General features: G+C 39.7%; 1 long non-coding RNA gene across 2 annotated transcripts; it reads left to right on the top strand.

The window, feature by feature from the left end:
• Nucleotides 1–333: 333 nt before the first annotated feature.
• Nucleotides 334–17,368, top strand: LOC122218930. 2 transcript variants are annotated; one of them, XR_006202176.1, is made up of 3 exons: nt 334–466; nt 16,142–16,267; nt 17,082–17,368. It is a non-coding gene; the product is annotated as an uncharacterized LOC122218930 (long non-coding RNA). The 2 variants fall into 2 exon arrangements; XR_006202177.1 differs by lacking the exon at nt 334–466 and adding an exon at nt 12,736–12,812.
• The last annotated feature ends 2,267 nt before the right edge of the window (nt 17,369–19,635 follow it).

The following is a 19,635-nucleotide window of genomic DNA, read 5'->3' as shown; positions in this document are numbered from 1 at the left end:
TTCATTATCGACCTCAGTTCATGATTTAATATTCCCTAGGTATTTGTATCATCCATCACCCCCTTCTTCACACAGCCCGCACATTAGCCCACATTTTTAGGTCTTGTTACCACGTCCCACTGATTTTAGGCAGTTTTCCAAGCCCTTCACGGACGGTAGGGAGAATCTAGTCAAATGACTTTTGACATATTCTAGGTAATTTGTGTTTAGAGAGGGATTTTCTTTAGTACCTAGTATGTTTGTCTTTTTATTTTTTCAAGAGAGCCACAGAAAATGCAGGAATAAAGTCAGGTATGAATTTGTTATTTACTTTATAGACGCGCCTTGAGAGGGAGTCATAAAGAACAACAGTGAACACGAAGTTGAAAGGAAAGCAAGCAAGCAAATCTTCATCGAGAAACAGATGAGGTTGCTGAAGACGTTCTGTGGCCTGGGAGAGCCTGGTCCCGAACCACACAGGGTTTGAGTGAGTAAAAACTGAAAAGATGAATGAAAAGAAAGGAAAATAACAAAACACCTTCCATTTCACATTGTCTCATGGCAGTGGGAAGAGGGTGAATTATGCAAAGGGTGGCTTATGCAACCAGGAAAGGGTGTTTGTGAAATAAAAGAGAGCCTAAGAAACACCCATTTCAGGTTGATCTTACGTGGATCCCTTTTCTTACATTCATACCAGCTTAATTCTGAGTTTCCTTTTCAAGGCCAGTGTGAACTTACCAGTGACCCCCAAGAATGGGAGGGAACTTGCTCACTCATGCACAAGGCAACTCTACTTTCCTTGGGGTGGGACATGGATTATTTTATGGATAACTGAACTATTACAAATTGTTTCTGAATATCATTACACGTCCTGAGTACCTTTTTGCAAAAATAACAGATGAAATAAAGATGGTCATTTGTAAGCTATGCTGCACCTAGGCAAGGAACTTTCCTTCGGGAAATGACAGCTAAATCACAAACCATGTGTCTTTGAGACGAACTATAACTTGTTCATCATGGGGGGGACATTTCCTTTTCTGAGACTGGCCCAGACACTGACAATACGTCAGTAACAGTAGTAATAACAGATCCCTGAGTTTGTTTGATTCGTGGAGGAAGAAACTACCATTAATCCTTTCTATTCCTTTTTTTTTTTACATATTTATGTCAAGGCACCATTAATAAGATTACAAATAAGCACCATTAATAAGATTACAAATAAGATTTCATGTCATGTTTACATAAAATAAATACCCACCAAATGGTGGGGATCAGCATTTCTCACTGGGGTGGGGGGGGGGGATACTATTGACATACCATGGAGCAGGACAGTCTGGCACAATGCAGTGAAATCAGCATCATTGGCTCTGCCCCCTAAATGTCAGGAGCACCCTTACCCCCAATAAGTAGGAAAACCAAGAGAACCCCCTAACACACACACACACACACACACACACGTGCAAACATTCCCCGGGGAGATGATACCATTCTGGTTGAAAGGCACAGGTATAAAACTCAAAAAGCGTATTTTCTTAAAATAAGAAAGACAGTTCTCAAGGAAAGTACTTATATTTTTCTGTTTTAATTTTGTTTCCTCTTCCCGATCTCAAACGAGCTCCCAGAGCTAGAAAAAATCCCTTCTTCTTAGAATCAGCCACTTTACCAGAACAGGAAAATTTGAAAGCACACAGAAGAGGTGTTCAATAACACCGAGTTTCTCTGCTCATGCCCCTCTTTCCAAGAGGAGGAAACAAAGCAAGGGAACGTTTCTTGCTGAAATATTTGCAAGATGACTTTACTGCTCGTTTGAAAAGGGTAAGTCATTTTCTTACCCATCTGCTTATCAAAAGCAGGCCGTCCACTCTTGTTTTGTTGCTTCGATAGACAAGGTATAATTTGTTTCATATTGTTAATGTGCAGCCGGTCTTTTCTAGCCAAGCTGCAGGCACATTTTGATGGCAGGAGTTATCAACCTTTAAAGGAAGCCGTGTACAACAAGGCACCGGCACTTTGCTGACTGATAGGGACGGGTATTTTATTTTGGGAAGTAGCCTAGAGCTGTTATGGCTCTGGGTTTTTGACAGCCGTCATGTGTTGCTATTTCAGAAGAAACTTTAACTTGAAAAATCAAGTGGCCTGAGGGTTTGGAATCATACTTAAATTTTTAATAAGTTGTCAAAAAATACTTTTCAGTGTTCATTTGTAACTGGACCAAACTCTACAAATTAATACATAAACTGTCACAACCCCATTTACAGTTTGCTGAGTAAAAATACTTAAAGGGCCAGTTATCAAGTTTACACCAAGAGAAGTATCAGGTCCTACCTGTTTTTTTCTGTTTGTGTTAGACAAGACATACTACCCTGGGCATATTTCGGTCTGGAACTAAACTGATATAGGCTGTATTTTGGTTGTTTTCAATTTGACCATTGAAGTTCTCAGAATAGACCCTGCCATAAAGCTGGCAATTATCCGTAGGTCACTGAGAAATCTACTTAAGATCCGGAGAGAGACAGAGACAGAGACAGAGAGAGGGAATCCTTCTGTTGAGGCATAGGTGGTGATGTCGGTCAGTGACTCTGTCGTCCACAAAGCAGGTTTCAAAACTGATTACTGATCGCTGTCATATGACCAAATGTATGCACAATCAAAAATACTGATTATTCATTCAATTGACTTAAACATTATTATTGACCTGGGAAGCAGGTGGCTCTGGGGTAGAATAAGGGATCATGGGTGGTTTGGATTAGGTGTTGGAGAAATGTATAGGGTCATCATGGAACCTTTGAAGACCCACTGTGTTACATGCAACAAGCAATATGATTTTAATCAGATAGAGCTTATTTTAAAGTCTACAAGCCATGTAACTATGTCTAAGAGTTTTATTCCCTCTGTGTATCAGTCCCTTCAAGTAAAAAATTCCAATACCAGTAATGATGGAAATGCTAATGATAACAGTAATATTATCTGTCTTATTGCATTGTCACTGGGATTTAGAAAATAGGTAAGAAACAAGTTTTGCAATGATTTATGTATCGGACACCTGTTACTTCTTTTCTTGTCTACTCATAGTTGGGTCCCAGGGCCAACAGACTGACTCCTGTTTACCTCCAGAACTTATTCAGGTTATTCAGGCTGACAAATCCACCGGCAAAACACTCATGGTATGGGATTTGCCTGTTGTATAGCAGAGTTAGCATACAGCTGGCCAGAAAAGAGAAAATAGACATGAAAGTCGGCAGCTTCTGATTAGCACGTGTTTAAAAGTTTATACAAAATGCAGAACGAATTTTGTAGCTGCACTGTCAGAATGACAAACGTGTACATAAAAGACACGGGTATCTGAGGATACCGTAGAGTCTGATCCCTTACGTTGCAACGTAAGATATTCTGCAGAGACACAACAAAATGTCAGCTGTCCTTTAAGGAGTGGTTAAATGTGGAGAGGTGAAGCGTGGAATAAAGTAATTCTAAGGGATCATGGATGATCCCAGTCCTCAACATGCAAACATTCACGACCTATTCCATGGACAAAGTTGTTGGCAGCAGAAGTTCTAACGTATTCCCGTGAGAGAAAAATTGAGAGATTATTTGGAGGTGTGTTTGGAAAGTCTCGAATGCCCAGTACCCCCTAGCTCTTCAGAGTGTTTGACCACTGCCGTGAGGGGGAGGATGAAGCTTCCAGAAGACCCCACACTGATGTGCGGAATGAGTAAGAGGGCAGAGAAAGCAGAGATACAAGCTAAAGACGAATTGCGCACTACGAGTAGTGTGTGTGATGTCTTCGAAAACACGACCGAAAGTGGTGAGGGATATAGCTAACAAAATAGAATTGACAAAATGCTGATACTTCTGAAATTGGGTTCCAGATACACGAGGGTTTGTTACTTTCATCTCTATTTCTGTGTATGTTGAAAATCTTTCATAATAAAAAAAAATAAGTATATACTAGCATTCTTAAAAATTTTTGTCTTGGACCGCTTTGAATAGCCGGTCAAGGCAATTGACAGTCCGTCTGTAACGTGCATGCATCAAAAAATATTTATGTACATTTGCAGAGATTCGTGGCTCTCTCTTCTCCCTTCCCCTCACCTTGAAGTTCATCCATGTGCCTCCCGGGTTCAACAGATCCCCTGTTTACATACAGAAAATGTCTCCAAATTGAGACTTCTGGAGACTGTGGGACTTTGGGTCAAGTGAAATTCACGGTTCTCATTCCTCAGAGCTTGCTTTAGCTCAGGTCGCTTTTAATTACCACTCTTCCTAAGCACCTTCTGTTCTATGTCACACAGAACTTTCTCAAGGGTGACAGTGCTTCTCTTGCCTGTGTTCTATTTAAAGAAAGACAGGGAGCCAAGGTCAATTCAAAGGAAAGAAGTGGTTTATGATCCCGTGCTGCATGGCCACAGAATTGTTTACGATAGCAGAGGCATTTTCTAAACTCCAGTGAGAGGAATTTAATATATCACTCAACAGCTGAGTGATATTACACATATCCGAGCTGATTATTATTCCATAAAATGGAAGCTATGTTGGTAAAAATGAGGAAAGGAAGCAAAGCACCCTGTTGGTTAAAAACTGAGATTCTGGAGTGACAAAAAGGACCCAAACGTGGTTCCAGAAATTTCTTATCTTTGAGACTCCAAGAAAATCACTCACTTCTGTGAGCTTTAGTTTGTTTTTTTTTTTTTTTTTCTCTTCTGTAAACTGGGTGATGTATAACTCACAGTTGTTGCAAAGATGAAAGAGAGATAGTATTGATGATCTCTCCAATTAATAGTGGCTGTGGGCTGGTGTTTCAAACCAGGGCTTGACCAGGTTTTTATACAGGACTCAATACCTCATTATTTTATCTGAATGAAGCCCTCAAGCATATCAAGAATGTGGCTTCGGTCATCTCTGATGTGTTTGTATAACATCATCTTCTCTGAAGTCGCTTCCTTCTCCTTAGGACCACTCTTTCTATCCTGGTTTTTTCATGTCTCCAAATACCCTGATTGACCTCCAGTCTGCCTCCAACCTTCTTACTCTATAAATTAATCCCCAGGATCCCATTGTAGTTTCATTGTTTTAATTACTACCCATACAGTGATGCTTCCAAGTTTATATATATATATATATATATATATATATATATATATATATATAAAATCTATATCATCTATATTTATATCTTTATCTTTAGTCTTGTGCTTCAGACTTTGAAATGAAAATGCCAGGAAGTCAAAATTTCTGGAATTGAGCTCCTATTCTCTGTCTCTTTCCATTCCTGCAACACTTATCACTCTTGGCTCAGTTATCCCAGCTCAGGTTATCACCAACCAACTTGTGGGTCCCTGCAGACCTTCTCTCCCTCAACATCCAAGTCCAAGCAGCTCTTGCTGAATCCTCCACTCAATTATTATTTTTGTATTCTCTCTTCTCCTCTCCCTGCCTGTTGCTACTCCCCCCAATTCAGAATGCCATTGTCTCTCGCCTGGTCTTCTGAAATGACCTGCTTGTTGGTCCCTCTAACCTCATTGTCTTCTCCTTTCCTGATGCCAACATCTCTCAACATGTGGTTAATATGAAACGTAAAGCTGGTCTCGAACCCCCTTGCTTAAAAGTCAGTTTGGCATCCAGCGGCCACTACAATGGGACTGGCCGCCATCACAAGCTCCTCCCTAATTCATATTTTATGTTTGGGTGAGCAAACAAACAAAACATGTGGGGTTCTTTCACTCAGGGAGACTTTATACCTTCTCGTCTTTGATCTTACTATTCTGAGTAAATGAAGCATTCACTACCACTTGTGTTTTCACGTCGTAACCCATCCTCAATCTGTAAGATTAGTGCTTCCCTAACTCTACCTCACAAATTTCTTTCCCTAGCTAGAATAGTTGTATGCCTCTGTGCTTTATTGCATGGCATAGCTCTATCATGACTCTTTTTTCTTTTTTTAAGATTTTCTTTTTAAGTAATCTCTACACCCAACATGGGGCTTGAACTTACAACCCTGAAATCAAGAGTTGCATGCTCTACCTACTGAACCAGCCAGGTGCACCTGTCAGGACTCTTGAATTATTTCTGCCCATCCAGTTAGTCCTATGCACCTCAGCGGCAGGGATTTCATTTTATTTTCATTCTGACTTCCTAGTACGTGACACACGTTAAAAACTTACCCAATGTCTATTGTACAAAATTAAACCAACCATGGTCCTTATAGTCATAGGATATTTTAGGCATGGAATCACGGGTGAAAATTCCAGGAAAATATGAAGTACATACATTTCCAAGAGCCTCAGTGGATGCCGGAAACCATGGATTGTATCAAACATTATACATTCTGTGTGTTTTTTCCTATAGATACATACCTAAGATGAAGTTTAATTTATAAATTAGTCACAGCAAGAGATTAACAATGAGAATTAATAATAAGATAGAACAATTAGGATGATAAGGTGTAAAAAAGCGATGTGAAAGTGGTCTCTCTCTCAAAATATTTTATTGACCTGTACTCACCCTTCTTCTCGTAGTGATGCGAGATGGTAAAATATTCGCGTGATGAGAGGCAGTGAGGTGAATGACGTAGGCATGTGATGTAGCACTGGGCTACCATTGACCTTCTAATGACATGTCAGGGCAGTATATACTATCATCCACACTATTAAGTCACCTTCTCACCATAAAGTCAATGATTTCCCCTGAAGTGATTTGATTCCTTTATCAGCAGGAGAAAGCTGAAGGCAGAGTAGTGGCAAGGGGTTGACTCCAAAGGCCTTCTGGTCCCCAGATGTTTCCTTCACATAATCCGAACTTAAACACTTTGCATGCTTTGGAAGTTCTACCAATGAAAGATCCGTTTTGGCTCCTAGAGGGGAGTCAATCACTAATTCATTTGTGTCCGCTGCAAACTAGAAGTTTTCTTCATATTAAAGACTTGAGATAATAGTGGTTAAGGAAAGAATTTTGAGTGTGGGTAACAGAAAAAAATGAAGGAGACGACTTTCTTGTAAATGTGGGCAACAGAGAATAAGGACAGATCCAAGTGGAGTGACAAAATGGGCCGAGATTTCAATAGGTTGGTGGCATTATGGGGTTCCCCTTGCAGTGTGGTTACAACAACCGGACACTATGTCACTCAACACTGTAGACAATTCAAGTTACAGTCTGCAAATTGAACTACTGGGATGGCCGTAGCTGGTGGCTCTCGTGGGGCCTGGGGGTGGAAAGACAAGAGCTACTAACGCAGTGTGGAGCTACAGCAGATAGAACACACGGAAAAATCTAGACACTGTGCCCATACCCACCATACTCCCTGCGGGCTTCTTTCTAATAGGCCAAGGCATACAGTATATAATAGCAAAATCAATTTCCAAAGTAATAAACTTTCTCAAATTCAGTGTCTAGGCACAGAACTATAAAAAAAATATGCTGTCAGAAAAACTTTATCAAATGAACATTGTGCATATAAGCATTTTCCCCCCTTGGCAAATGGAAACCACTGAGAGCAGAAGTTCTTCCATCCTGAGAATTCTCTCCTCTTGCTCTCATGTCAAATGGCGCTGATTGGCTGGCCCTTCACTGAGAAGATTGAGTCTTCACAAGAGAATGGGCCTATGTATTGAGTACATTATGATACTCTTCCCCAATCAAAACCACACACACACACACACACACACACACACACACACTGGGTATGACAAAGTGTCCTATTTTTCTGGTTTGTGAAATTATTTATAAGTATACAAAACAGGAACAAGTATTTGAAGCTGAAACCATCATAGAAAACCTGGAATATATTGTCACTTATGTTTTTTACACAGAAAAATTCTCATGACCTATCTACTAAAAATATTTTATGTTTTGGGGTACCAGGGTGGCTCAGTTGATTAAGCGTCCAACTTGAGCTCAGGTAGTGATCTCACGGTTCATAAGTTTGAGCTCCATGTTGGGGTCTGTGCTGACAGCTCAGAGCCTGGAGCCTTCTTCCGATTCTGTGTCTCCCTGTCTCTCTCTCTGCCTTCCCCGACTAGTGCTTTGTTTCTTTCTGTCTCTCAAAAATAAATAGATGTTAAAAAAAATATTTAAAATAAATAAATAAATAATAAGACGTTTTATGTTTTATGGTCCTTTCAGTATAATGCAGTATATCTTTAGAAAGTAAAATTCCTGGGGCCCCTGGGTGGCTCAGTCAGTTAAGCGTCCGACTTTGGCTCAGGTCATGATCTCGCAGTCCATGAGTTCGAGCCCCGCATCGGGCTCTGGGCTGACAGCTCAGAGCCTGCAGCCTGCTTCAGATTCTGTGTCCCCCTCTCTCTCTGGCCCTCCCTTGCTCACACTCTGTCTCTCTCTCTCTTAAAAATAAATAAACATTAAAAAAGAATTTAAAAAAAAAAGAAAGTAAAATTCCTGAAACTGGGAGATAGTTACTGGATTTGTGTCTTGAAATTTAGAAACCAGTGTCAGTGATTAAGTGAGAAGGATGTATGATAACATTATGTCACAGTGATCTTTGGCTCTTGGATGCAGACAAATTCATGATCAGAAAGATATCCCTGAAGACGATGGATGGCTTCAAGCTAGCCCTCATATAAGATCGCTTTTATCCCTCATTTTTATATTCTATGAGCCAAAAATATGGTTGATCTGATGTTGGGAAGACAGAAAATATCTGCCCACTATAGAACAAGCCTACATAATTGATAGATTTTTCTGAAAAGGTTTATCAGCAACAGTAGCATCCATGAAAGCCAAAAGGACACTCTCCTTAGTATAGAAATAACATTGAAATGAGGTGTTTTGGAGTCCTCTGCTCCTTCTCCGGAACCATATCCAGTAGTTTAGTCAGGGAATGTGACAATAGGAAATACCCAGTCTCAGCGAAATTTAAGATTAAGAGAAAAAGACTTTTTTATTCACCTTAAAACTAAAATTTACCAAAATAAACTCAGGAGGGAAAATGTTCAATAGTAAGAAATAAGAGAGGGCATAGCTAGAAGAAAAGAAATCAGAAAGGTGCTCATATTCTTGGAAATTCAACATTTTCACAGTTTGCTTCTATAGTTAGCTGAAATAAGGTAAACATTTTTGGAAAGAAAGAGCAGGCACATTATGGCTTTCTTTAAGGCAGTAAAGCTGCTTAAGGAACAATTTCATCAAGGCATTAGTTCCTAAACTGATCCGATCCTTGCAAAAGAAGTTACCAGTCAAAATGTTTCATCAAGGGCTGATCAAGACAGCTAATGGTTTAGGTAGGTAGATACTTCACGACCGGGAGTAATTTAAATTAATCTTTGACTGACAGGTGTCAACTCTCACCTAACTCATGTGTAAAGAACAAAAAGAAGAAATTAAAACTCAAAGTTTCTACCTTGCTATATTGTATCAGTTCATTTACTAAAATATTTTAAATACTGGCTTTTCAAGAAATTGCAGGGGAAAATCAGAGTATCTAATTTTTCAGTTCTCCCTTTTCTATGATTTTAATGGCTTATTGCTGCAGAGTTCCTTAATTCCAGTGGGCAGTTGTCTAAATATATATTTAAAGGGGACGCACAGTTGACACACGTATTCATGAGAGACACAGTCAAGTTTGAAAGATATTATTGCTGAATAGTCCAATGGATAAAGGAGATAGATGACAAAGCTTTTCCTGAGGAAATATCCAGGATAGGAAGTTACAAGGCCCAAGTTTAATTCTTTATTCAATCTCTGAGTACTGTGTGCTTGCTTAATGTGAGAAGTAAGGGAGATGATTCACTTTCAGAAATACCAAATAAAAGCTGTGTTGTCTAATTAACAGTAGGTTCACAACCTATTGGAAATATGTATAACCTCCCCTCTCCCCATAATGGAGTCCCAAACCCTTAGACACTTCACTTCCTGGTTCTTCTTCCCCACGCCCCTTCCATTCTAGGGGCTTACTTTCTTGGGCTTTGCAATGCGTGTGCACCAAAGAACAAAGGGAGGAGGGACTGAAAGTCTGCGTTACCTCAGGGAATGTACATTTGTTCCAATCAGACTGCATTTTGCCTTTCGTGGGCATAGGCAACTTCCGGGTAAGGCTGTAACCTCTGTAGTACTCAGCCAATGAGGAATCAGGGCAGAGGCTTACGTGCTAGGAAATAAATTGTCTGCTGTAACTGCACTGAGCATACCTGTCTATCAGCACCCACTCTTGTAAGAACATTGATTAAAGCCTCGCTTTGCTGTGCTCCGAGTCTCCGCCTCCCTCCTTTGATTGGGTCAGTGGACTTATTTCTCACAGTGAAGCCATTTTAAACTGTTTCCTTATTCAATTTAAGCCATTTAAACTGTTTCCTTATCCAATTCAATTCAATTCAACCTTCAGTTGTAAGGTCCGTTCAAGCAAGCTTGGTGATCCTTCAATCGGCTGCTAAATAAAGCCATGATATCTGTGTAGATGATTTACATTTAAGGAAATTTGCCTTTTTTACACCAGGTTCAGGACCAGATTTCCATTCATCAGATATACTTCCCGCCTAAGGCAGGTGACCCAATATACATGGGTATTGTTCTGGTTTTCCTCTGGGAAGTTACGAGCAGATGTTTAGCCTGACATCAAAACTTTGCTCTAGAACTAAGCTTTTCACACGGAATATGACGGGCATTCATATATGCTGTTGGATTAATGAATAAGAAAAGGGAATACATAAATGTAGAAATAATTCATTTGAATCTTTAATCTTCCAACACTTGTTGATTACTTAAGGTATTTCTAAACCATGCTAAGTGTTAACAAGACCAGTCCCCTTGTTTAAAGTCTTACATCTAGTTTGAAACTGTCTTGAATCCTGTGGACAAGGAAAAAGACCATTTTTACTTCCTGTAACACCTCCCCCCAAAGCCCTGGGTCAAAAAACTGAAGCGTCTGTCCATTTAAGTATTGTCATAGCAAAAACTTCACCCAGGGCTTGTTGGAACAAAATAAAGCTTCACTGCTGGAATAAAACATTCTACCCGTTAGAAGACTCCAGTTGCAAACTTGATTTGGTATAAAGGTGTCTCCTCCACCCCTCAGGCCTCCGCAGGTGGGAGAGATGGGCTGGAGGGAAAGACCTGCTGGTGAAGCCTTCCTTCCTCCCTCCACTTCCCCTCCTCCAGCTGGTTCCTGCTGTGTCTGATCCCCTGGGGTTGGGCCACAGGGAAAGCTGAGAGGAAAAGATAGCAGTAAAGTCCTTCAATCAACAAAAACTTTCCCCTGAGCTAGTGTCAGTGCTCGAGGGGCTTGGTAGAGTTTAAAACTTATTTTGACCTCAGATTTCTGAATTCCTTGGAGACCCCTGTGTATCTCCTCCTCCTCACTTCCACCTATCTAAGGAGCTTGCCCGTCTAGTTCCCTCCATTATGGCAAATGTGCTAGGGCTCCAGCGACACTTATGAAGTCCCTGTGCCAGATGGCCCTTTTGGATTCATGGATTTATCTAAGGGACACTTTATACGTCCTTCACTTTGGAATGTCTGGGCGTGTGGTTACTTCACAAACCTCTTCCCTTCCTTTGCCGACTCTATACACCTCTAGGTTGACTTGGTCACCAGTCTGCTGTAATTTTCTTTTGGAAAGTGATGGCCTCTGAGGATGCAGGGGCCATTTTGGTGATTTCTTTAAAGCTTCATTCTCCTAAAGTAAGGGGCCTTCTCATTTCCCTCCTTTGGGTTGGAAGAGAAACACCACTCTCTTCAAGAAACTGTCCTCAAGTATGTTCTCCATTCCCTAGTTCCAAACTCATGTATACCTTTCACGCGCAAGAGAAGTTTCAGAATTGTCCAGTGTATTCTTACCACTATTAAAAAAAAAAAAAAATCTTCCCACTCTTGAGCTGGCACCATCTTTAAAATGTGCTTCACTTAACATATCCAATTAGGCATCTTCCATAAATAACACGAGGAAATTTTCCTAACTACCCTTGTTTATGTAGAGATAAGTGTGTTTGTTGACTAGTTTCTGAGTACTTAGGGAAGTAACTCTTCGAAACATTATTGTATCTGCCAATATCTTACTACAATATTGCATATGGCTTATAATTATGTGGAACTAAAATAACTGGAATGTAATATGGTATATCTACAGATGGCCTTTGGAACTTCAGTTTGAAGTGCCCATATTGGGCTTTTCATATAGTGTTATCAAAAACTATTAGACATTCTTACCATCCCAGTTTGAGACGCTTCTTATTGTGTTTTGCATTTGACGACGTGAAGGTTCAGAAATACTGTTACTGATTTAAATACACATTAAGGAATTCGGCACCAAGAAGTACATTCTGGGGAATTACGAAGCTGCATTATCCATTTTAATAGTTAATAGCCATTGTAGCAATACAAGTGTAAATTAATAAACATCCATAAAATGAACAATTCTAATTCTTACTTGCACCAGTCACATTTCAAGTACCCAGTAGTCATAATTGTCATACTTGGCTGGATACTACCCTATTGAACAGTGCTAATATTAAAAATTATTTTTTGCCTCATTATAGACATTTCAGTCGAACAGCACTGCTCTGAAGAAAGATGTCATGATTAAACCCATATGCACGAAATCGGATACTCTCCTTGACAGCAAAGGTGGCAGCTTGTTTGGGGGCTGCTTGGATGGGCCTTTAAGGCCGAAGCGAAGGTTTGCACCATATAAATGATTAGGTGCCTGTTCTGGGACAGCTCAGCTTATTTTGGTGATGCGATTTAGGAAGGTTTCAAGTTGGACAGTGTATTACAGAACTGGTTCTGCTGAATTACAAGATTACAGCTACTGGGAAATTATCTTGATACAACTAGATCTAGACTTTACTGCCGAAGAAAACTCGAAAGAGAATCTTCCAAGGGGCAAAGTGAGGACACGACATGGTGCAAATTGAACTCACTGCTAAATATTAACATTTATTTTTGTAAGAAACCCACTTGATTTACAAATGTGAGAGGTTGCCATTCTCTTTTCCTGTGTCTCTAAAGTAGTTATGATTTGGATTCAGTCATTTATTAGGATAAGAAGGTCTCTAGTCATGGTGGGTAAGATGTCACTGGAACTTTTCTAGGGGAAATTGTAATGCATTGCTCTCTCTCAAATTTATTTATTCTCCTTTGCTTTTTAAAATTGACTTCTTTTGTTTCCAAAGAGCAGGAAAGGATGAGATAAAACCTGGAGACAGTGAAAAAAATATATCCTGTTTGTCTGTTTTCTGTACAAAACAAAAGGTTAGAGTTATTATTTTTTCTCCAAAATAAAGCAAATATCTCTTTGGTCATCCATAATAGGTCAGAGCTATTTTGAACAGTTTGATGTCATTTCTACATCCCTCAAGGAAACAAAGGGGAAAGTCAGAGGAAGGGGAAAAGGCAGCTTTGATAAGTTATGCCAGCCCCTGGTCCCCAAGAATGAAGCTTCCTGTTTTTATCATGTGGCTGAAAACAGTAGGGGGGAAAAATCCACTGTGATCAATGGTATTCATTCTTTTGTTATTTTGCAGTTACCTGCCATCATTCCCTAAATAAACTAAAGGAGGTCCTTTTTGGTGACAGCTGTGAACAATAGATCGGTCTGGGCAAAGGTTGCTGGAAAATTACAGTCTGAGATGGAGAAGGGATGGTGACAAGCCAGAGAAAGTTCCCAATGTGAATAGCATTCAGTCTTGAATGTCTGTTGTCATTAGATTTTATGACAGTCCTACCAATGCCATCAATTAATACTTTCAATTATTGTAAAAGTGGGCTATATGACATATAAAAAGTAATAGAAAATGTAATGCTCACAAAAATGAAGAATTCTTTCCAAACAAAAATGTCTTTTAAATGGACTTTTTGTGGTTCCTAGGATTACTATAGCCTTTAAACATTCAATTATTTAAAAGGACTTCTAGCAAAATGACCTCAGAGATTGCTACTGAAGGGGAGTAGAGTATGCCACCCCAGAATGCACCACTTTGTCATGTGGATTATTTCAAGCTGAAGACACTCAAGGTCCAAAAGACTCAGGGAGAGAGATTTTAACCTCCCCCCTAACGTCCCCTAGGAATTTAGATAGAGGGCCTGGACCAAGTATGGTAAGCTGTGGGGAGCTCAGCAGTGCCTGTTTGTTCCAAATCCTCTCTGTGTCCTCTTGTCTCCCTGTTGGCATGGCAAACATTTGTTTACCAAACATTTGCCCTGCCCATCTTCCTGTGAATTGTCTTCCCTCCCTTTGAAGCCCAGACTCCTCTCCTGCTCCTTAGCTCAGGACAACATATAAGCCTCAACTGCCTGACTTACCCTTGAACCTCATCTCTTTCTGGCTCCCATACGTATGAAATTAAACTTGCTTTTCTCCTGTTAATCTGCCTTGGATATTAATTACTTAACTCTTAGTTTATAAACCAGCCAAAAGAATCCAGAAGAGTAAAGAAAAAACTTTTCCTCCCCTACGCTACCATTTGGAATTCTTATACATTCGGTCATCTTTTCTCTGGGTGTTTGTGTGCATCCTTATAGCATTTATCAACACAACATTGACAGGAGGCCATTTTAGCATGAACACAACACAGCAATCACAGAAGAAATGCCTCTCGACCCACCTCCACGTCAGACTGGCTTCCTAGTCCATTCTCCATGCCGGGACAGGAAGACAGCAGCGTCTCTACATTTCAGTATATTTAGGAATAATATTAGAGACAAAGTTCCAAGTTATTTTCCTTCATGAATATGGTTCTTTTCTTAATATAGGATTATGAAACATGGAACTATCTAGTAAGTAAATTGCATTCTTGACTTCTTTGTCGGGACTTGAAAGAAATATTTAAAATTCCAGTCAATCATCTGGATGTTTGTTTTACTTCCTGCCAAACATCTGGATATTCAAACATATCAAGATAAAGTAATGCTTTTCAGTGATTTTATATGAACTGTGTAGATGTACCCTTCGACTGGGGGACAAAGAACAGTTGAAATGATTTTGCAGAGCTATTTATACAATTAAAGCTTGATCAAGGGGGAACGTGATTTAAACCTCGGTCCTTGGGAACATCATTATGATTTATAGAGGGCTGGCTTACTATTTTAAAATTTCTCTATATTGTTTTCTTCCATAATAGCTCCACGCCTCGTAATGAATTGAAAATATTCAAGTCTTTAGAATCCCAATGGATTGCCACAGGGAACGAACAGAAGGTCTCTCTCCCTCCCCCTCCTTTTCCTGTGTTCAAGTTACAGGGCCAGATATATGGCCGTGAGACAACACAGAAGCAGGGTCAAGAAAACCATTTTGCTCCAGGGACCTGGCAGCTGAACTCTCCCCAAATGCTTTTAAAAAGAAAAAATATACATATTAAATGCCAATTTTAAACAAATCCAAAGATTCGTGGAGCCCTTTTTCACCTCATGATGTTGCTGTAGATATGAATGCACACCAAATGAGGTAACAGATTACGAAAAGTCGATGCTTAAAGTCTCTTGAGTTTTCTAACAAGAGATCTGGGAAGTTTAAAAGCATATCAGGTTTCTCAGAGATTATTAATTCTGGACTGCATTTCAAAGTATATCAAGTGCAGTCTGCTTTATACCAAACAGAGGGGAATGCACCACCAGACTAAGCAGACAGAACTAATAAGACCTCGAATAAATCAAATTAAGAAATATTTATCGAACATCTCTGTGTCTCCGGCATTGAGCTGTTAGGTGTGCGATGTACATAAAACATAAATGAAAAGTTCTGTGGTCTCAGAGAGCTTAAATGAATTTGAAGAGATAAGACAATTGCACAGAAAATAAATAAGATACCAAATTTGAGCAGCAATTCAAAATGAACGTCTCAAGAAATATCATAAATGACAAAAATAAACCAAAGCAGGGACATAATAAAGTCATCTTATAAACTGTTGGGCTAAAAAGGCAACTTCCCGAGAATGTTGCTATGGAGAAAAGCGTTGGGTTTCAAGTTACAGACATTTGTGCTTCGGAGGTACCAGGCCTTGGCTGAATTCTGTACCTGTTCCCAGTCTGATGCTGTGCTTGTAATGGCGGCGGGTGGCCAAACTGACCACGGTCAATGGTGCTCAGGAATGGAATTGAAAAAGTAAATCATAAGACAAAAAGGTCACGGCATTGCAGTGTCAGAAAAAATAAATGGACTTTTGCTCTTGGAAATATCATAAAATGACACAATAACTGAAGTTTCTATTTGAATTTCCAGGCTTCACCCGAAATGTCTACCGATCTAACCATCTCAGAAATCTCTGAAAGGCCAAGTGATATCATCTTCTTTCTTCTTTCTTGATTACTATGCCTATGAAGACAATCAAAAATTATTTGAACCAAGGTAAATTAAGCGTGCCTTCTTTCTCTTTGACCCTTGATGTGAATGACCTAGATCCTCTGGACATTTAATTGCTATTACATCATTAGAGGTACAAAAAAGAGTACAAAGAAACAATAATAAATAACCATGAAACCCAGCATAAAATAAACAAATGAAATGTTTTTAAATGAAGAAAGACTTCACAAACTCAAAGTAAATGAACTAAAACAGAGAAAGGGAGAGAGGTGGGAAAAGGGCCAAACCCCTTACCTTGAAGAAACAGGGATCAAAAATTATTTTGTTCTCTAACTGATAGTTTAATATTGTTGGAAATACAGTGTTAAGGCATTAAGCTAATCTCAAAGAGAGCTAAAAATAGAATGCTTACCTTGGAAAGTCCCCGCTGAAAACAACACTGAAATAGATCCTCTCCCAAAACAGAAAATAAATGAAAAGGCAACAAAACTGGAATTAAAGCATACAAGAAAATGAAAACAAGTTAAAGCAAACACAGTATACCAACAAGGGATTGGCGGGAGACAGGTAGAAGGGGGTCATTTAACAAAAGTGCTGTTTAAAATGCATGGGCAGGTGTAGAGACATCACCAAAGTAAGTCAGTATTCCAGAGCACTCAGCATCAGGAAACTTTACCACCCATAAGCCTCAAGTAATGGGAGGAAACAATGACCAGGAACCCACTAAGTGGGTCTAGAAAGAGAGCCTTTGGCAGGCTGGGGCATTCGGTGGAAAGACAGAGCAATCAGGGGGCCCAGCAGGATGAACCAGGATGACTCCTTGACCTTACTCTCTTCTTGTTCTGCTCTGCCCTATCAGGAGTCTCCACTGATTCACTCAACAGAAAGCCAGGGGGCATGAAGTCAGTTAATGTGCCCATGGAATTCAGCATCCTGGAGTACAGCATAGTGGAAACGGGGGGAGCTGATGGAGAACCAAAAAGAAGATATCCGATGCACGCGACAATTACAAGAAATCATCATAACTGGGCATAACGTCCTTTTGAAGATTTGAGTTTTGTAAAAAACTGTCTCCTGGAGATAGAATTCGCAAACCATGAAATGCGTCCTTCTAAGGGGTACAATTTTGTGTTTTTAAGTTTAGAGTTTTACAACACTGCTATATAATTTTTGAACATTTTAATCACCCCAAACAAAATCCCATGTCTGTTTTCCCCCTACCCTCAGACCTTGACAAATGCTGACCCACTTTCTTTCTTTATGAGATTTTCCTTTTCCAGACATTTCATACACATGAAATCCTACCACATGTGCTCTTTATGTATCTGGCTTTTAAACTTAGCATGATGCTTACAAGGTACATCCGTGTTGCAGAAGATATCATTACTTCATTATTGTGGCTGAATAATATTCCACTGTGTGAATTTATCAGTTTGTGTATCCATTCTTCGGTTGATGGACATTTGGTCACTCTACATTTGACTATTATGAATAATGCTGCTATGGACACTCATGTTCAAGCCTTTGTGTGAACATAGGTTTTCACTTCTCTCGTGTAAATATTTGTAGTGGAAATTTCTGGGTCATGTGGTGTCTCTATGTTTAACATTTTGAGGAACCACAAAACTGTTTTCCAAAGAGCTATTCCATTTTACATTCATGCTGGCAGTACACAAGGGTTCCATTTTCTCCACAGCCTTGCCAACACTTGTTATTATCTGTCTTTTTTTCAATAGTAGCCATCCTTCATGGGTATGAAGGTATATCTTCTGTGGTTTTGATTTGCGTTAATGGCTAAAATTGTGGTTTTTAAAATGTATTTCTCGGCCATTGGTATGGTTTTGAAACATCTTTATTCAAGTCCTTTGTCCTAAAAATTGGGTTGTCTTTTTATTGTTGTGTTATTTGTGTGTTTGAAGAGTGCTTCAGATATTCTAGGTACAAGTCCATCGTAAGATAGATGATTTGCAAATATTTTCTCCCATCCTGTGGGCTTTCCATTCACTTTCTTGATGGTAAGATTTCATTTGGATTAAGTCTGGATTATCTATTTTTGTTTTATCACATAGTTGTTGGTTTGTGACCCTCCTAGGAACTCCCCCCAGGTAATCTGAAACTGGCCTCTGTGAGAAGAGGGCGGAGAGAAACTGAAGACAGAGGCAGGTCATTCGAAGATGGAATGGGGCACTTTTAATAAAACAAAAGGAACTTACATATGAGACTTGTCTGGGGAGCAGCAAGACAAATGCATCACTGCACCTGCCCACCACATCTTAAAAGTTTATAAAGAGGCCCTAACTGGACTCAGTCATGTATATCACATAGATGTTTTTAACACCACATAACTATCTCAACGTTATGTCCTTGGAGCAGCCTCTGGGACCAGGAAAGGCAAATGGAACGTACATTGGGAGGACAGGGGAGAGGCTGAGGAGTGGCTGGGGCCAGTTCCCGGGTCAGTCAGCGGTCACGGCTTTTTGATCATATTCTCCGACAGTGTTTTCCATATTCTACCTAACATCTAAAGATGCCTAGTCCAAAGTCAAAAAAATTTATCCTTACCTTTTCTTCTAAGAATTATATAGTTTTATCTCTTTCCTTTGAGGCGATGGTCTAATTCGAGTTAATTTATTTACGTAGCATATTAAGAGTCACAACTTCTCGGGGCGCCTGGGTGGCTCAGTCGGTTAAGCGTCGGACTTCAGCTCAGGTCACGATCTCGCGGTCCATGAGTTTGAGCCCCGCGTCGGGCTCTGGGCTGATGGCTCAGAGCCTGGAGCCTGCTTCTGATTCTGTGTCTCCCTCTCTCTCTGCCCCTCCCCCGTTCATGCTCTGTCTCTCTCTGTCTCAAAAATAAATAAACGTTAAAAAAAATTTAAAAAAAAAATAAAAATAAAAAAAGAGTCACAACTTCATTCTTTTGCACTTGGATCTACAGGGTTCCCAGCACAATTCATTGAGAAGATCTTCCTCCTTTGAATTGTTCTGGCACTCTTGTCAAAAAATAAACTAGTGATTCGTGTATGGTTTTATTTCCTGATTCTCAATCTCCTCCGGTACTACATTGTCAGTACGACACTGTAGCTATACAGTAAGTTCTAAAACAATAAATTGTGAATCTTCCATTTTTTTCCAAGATAGTTTGCCTATTCTGGATTCCTGATTTTTCATGTGAATTTTAGGATCAGTTTGTCAATTTCTTGAGCAAACAAGCAGAACAAAACAAAACAAAACCCAGCTGGGATTTTAGTAGGGACGGTGCTGAATATGTATGTCCACTTGGCGACTATCACCATTTTAGACTATCACCATTTTAGCAATAATATCTTCCAACCTGAGCATGGGATGTATTTCCAATGGTTTCTATCTTCTTTAATTGTTTTTAATGATATTTAATAGTCTTTAGTGTACAA

The sequence above is a fragment of the Panthera leo genome, chromosome B2 (assembly GCF_018350215.1).
Source record: "Panthera leo isolate Ple1 chromosome B2, P.leo_Ple1_pat1.1, whole genome shotgun sequence".
Taxonomy (NCBI): domain Eukaryota; kingdom Metazoa; phylum Chordata; class Mammalia; order Carnivora; family Felidae; genus Panthera; species Panthera leo.
This window is presented reverse-complemented; position numbering and strand designations above follow the sequence as displayed.